This window comes from Urocitellus parryii, chromosome 9 (assembly GCF_045843805.1).
Source record: "Urocitellus parryii isolate mUroPar1 chromosome 9, mUroPar1.hap1, whole genome shotgun sequence".
Lineage (NCBI taxonomy): Eukaryota > Metazoa > Chordata > Mammalia > Rodentia > Sciuridae > Urocitellus > Urocitellus parryii.
The window spans coordinates 31,244,278-31,248,243 of record NC_135539.1 but is presented as its reverse complement, the minus strand read 5'-3'; the positions used below and the strand labels follow the sequence as shown (position 1 = coordinate 31,248,243).

Below are 3,966 nucleotides of genomic sequence, written 5' to 3'. Positions count from 1 at the left end.
GGTATTTTCTTGTCTCATGCTGATTGGTGGCTGCTAGGGGGTTGCTATGGATCCCCACCTAGGCTGACTGAGTCATGGACACCTGGCACAGCAGATCTCTCCTGTTATATGTAGATAAACAACTTAGCAGGGTGGGAATGTGCCTAGGAGTGCTCTGTGGGTCTTTCCAAGGACAAAGGTCATGTCCCTTCCTTGGACAGGCTTTGCTCTGAGATAGAGGCTGATTTTTCATTCCCCCCTTTTTCTGGAAACTTGGGAAACAATCATGGTTCCCTCAATTGGGGGCCTATTTGGCCAGGCTCTACATCTTGGTAAACACTAATCTCAGGAGACCATCTTCAACTTTCCAGACTCACTTAAAATGGGTCTCCTATATCCATCCAACCTGACTCAATTTACCTATGTACACTGTCTATCCATTTCTGGCTTCATTCCCCCTAATTTTAGAAACTCTTTATTGCTGTAAGGAGAAGGGGCAACGGCTCGTTCTGGCTGCTTCAGAGCTGAAAAGGGGTGTCGGAACATGAGGGGGCTTGACGACATGGGGGACGACATGGGGGACGACGTGGGGGACGTGAGTTCCCTTTTAGAAGTCAGTTCCATTTGAAATCTGGTTGGTGAAAAACAGGTTGTCATCTGGGGATGGGTGCTTCTATGAGAGAAACAAAAACCATGGGTACTGAATAAATGTTGCAGCAGCTGGATCATGTCTCTGTACAGAAGTTCCCTTACCAGGTTTTAACATCCCCAGTTATTAGAACAGTAAACATAACATTTAACTTTTAGGGTTACAGATGTCCTTCCCCTTAAGATACAGTTTAATAATTTAATGTCATCTGATCTTGCAAAATCCTTTTACTAGTATGACCTCTGTGTCTACTAGAGAAACCTTTAATTCGGTTACTTAGGGCTGGATAATCATATTAGTAAACACCAAGCCTACCTGTGTAGGTTAGTGATATCTGTAGGCCTTAAACTAAAAACTACTCTGTCAGTTCCGTTTGATAGTTATCAGGCATTCCTGCCTAAGAATCTCTTTTGTATCCTCCAGTTTACTTATTCTTGGAAGTTACATTTAACTATTATTATTATTTAAAATGCACAGGAATAGCTGTGTTTTTGGCTTTAACTGTCTTTGCTAGGTGTTTAAGATGAAGCAGTCAAACTGATTTTTGTTTCTATCTATTGTTAACAGTCAGCTAAATTTCCCTGGGAGTCTTGGGGGAACTTTACAGCAGCTTCTCAGTTCTGCTAGTGCCATTTGCGCTAGGATGGTTCCAGGCCTTGCTTGAGCATGTGGCTTCCCTTGGAAGCATCAGGAATGTTTCCCTTTTCTGATGACCCTCCTCTTCATAGAAATGCACTCCTTGGCTTTTTGTTCTCCAGTGGTCTCAATGATCTGGAGGTTATGTGGCCCAGAGTTATCTTAAGAGTACTGGGCTTTAATGTCTATCTCTCTATCCTGTAGGTGATAACTCATTATCTTAAATTAACCCAGGTTGTGTGTTCTTAAAGCAATACCTCTGCAAAACATTAACAGGCAATATTTAGACCCTTTATAAGAAAACTACGAAATAAAATTAACAAGAGTAAAAACATATTTAGTTTATGTAATAGCTACCTTGAATTTTGGTAGAGTTATACATTATAATACCCTATTTGAGATCCTAGTAATTGTGACAAAAAAAAAAAACTTTTGGACACAACTTTAAATATACTGAAATCTGGCCTACTTCTTTCATAGTCATTTTTACATGTAGTGAGATGGGACACAGAACCTTATCTCAGATAAGGCAGGGCTCTTCATAAATCTTAAGTACTGTAGTTCTGAAACTGATCTTTGCTTTTTAAACATCATTTTACAAAGCCTACATAAATTGTTGCTCAAGTTCACATGAATATTAGCTAACACAATATAATATCACATCTAAAACATGAATTAAAGAAAGGCTTAAAGCTTTTAACCTTTTGTAGAAAAGTAGCAAACTACTTTTGTGTTTTGCAATAAAACCTTCACACAGATTAGGCTCTCATTAACTTAAAAATACATTTAAATTGTATCTCAGTGTAAAAAGTAACATAGAACTTTACATAACTTATTGATAACAAGTCCAATTATAGAACACAAATGATATAAATAAATCTCCAACATGTTTTTCTTTTAAGCCTAAAATTACCATACAACTTTAGAACACCAGCTTGGTATAATACTCTTTTAAAGCTTCTATCTTACAGACTTGTATACCTGGAAGTTATGAACACATTAATAGCACCACAATTACATTGATGATTTTATATTAACCAAGTTTAGCTTTTAAAGAAATAACATATTACAATATTGAAAAATAACAGTTGTTGTTTAACCATAGTTGTATAATTTTTAATTTAAGATTACTCAAAAAACTTACATATATAACCAACTTAGACCTTCTTTATCACTTACTTAAACCCTCTTAATTACTTAATCACATAGACTCTTGCCAAAAGCCAAGTGCCAATGTCTCGGCTTGGCACAGAATCACGAGCCACCACACAGCTTTGTAGGTTCAAACAGCAATTCTTTATTCCCGATCTCACACCAGCCTCCACACACGTTCAGGGGCAATTCCAATAATGTCTGATCCCAAATCCTACTCCACGAGGCTTTTTCCAAATCCCATTTGAATCTCACGAGAACTCAACGGGAACAAGCAACAGGAACACCCTAATCCCAGCAGCAATAATCTTCAACCTCAACTTCCCTAAAACCCATATTCTTAAACCGGGAAACGCCTTAAACCCAAGGACCGGGATACTTCCTCAAACCTGCAGGATACTTCCTCAAACCTGGATCCACCCTCGATCACCTTGAGCAGGGTCATCTTACTAAAGCACACAAGCAAGGTCGCAGCAAATTTCCAAGGCAAGTCCATTTAACATGGGGTACACTGGCAAGGATTACGATGTGTCATACCTACTTGGTAATGGCCCTCAGCAGACTCTATTATCCAGAAATACATTTTTCCTCTATTAAATTCGTACCTAGAACCTTCTAATTTCTCTTTTCCATCTCTTAACCTCATTTTCTGTTCACATTTTGAAACAATACTTGTAAATTTCTGAATTTAGGCAGATTATTTCATAGACATCAACATTTTATTAGTTTTTTTATCACCTAGGAAAACTTATAAGCTTAATTTTAAAGACATCTTTACTTTCATCTGTTTACCCAATTTAAATTGAACCATTTGAATCACGTGAATCAAAGATATTTGGATCCATTTTGTTAAATTTCATAAGGCTCCTCATGTATCTGCCAATTGTCATATAATTGCATGATATATGGATGTACACATACAGACATACAACACATAACACAAGTGTGCACACATACACAATACTAAAGGCCTTATAGCTTTTCTCAGATGAAATCTCCATTGCAATGTTTAAAAAAACTCCACAGTTGATCAAAAATAGAACTGGTCAGAAAAACATTAACCTAGGTCTGTAGGATCAAAATCATGAGCTCAAAAAAAAAAAAAAAAAAAATATATATATATATATATATATATATATATATATATATATATATATATATAATCTAAGAAAAAGCAAGAGTCCTAGAAAAAAAATGACTGGCCAGTAATTAGTAAATACCATACAACTTACTTTTTGGTTTAATCTAGTTTGAGTTCAGGTAAAAATTCACTTTTACTTTTTTTTCCTTGGGCCTCAGGTCAGTCTCCTACTGAGCTGGCAGGCTTCTTCTATTTGCATTTCAACTTAAGTCCTGGCTGAGATCTGGAAGGAACAGGAAAAACTGGAATTCTGAGCAGAAACCTCATGCCTAAGGCATTTTAACCATAAGTAACAATTTTCAGGTTTGGATGTTGAAAATTATGATACAAGTTTAAGATACAATTCACAAAATTTTATATCTTTATATCTTCCTAAACTAGAAAAACTTGCTCACACAAAACTGAAAAT

General features: G+C 36.4%; 1 pseudogene; it reads right to left on the bottom strand.

The window, feature by feature from the left end:
* Nucleotides 1–399: 399 nt before the first annotated feature.
* The window catches only part of LOC113177908 (cytochrome P450 3A4-like), a 15,485-nt pseudogene continuing 11,918 nt past the window's right edge, over nt 400–3,966 (bottom strand).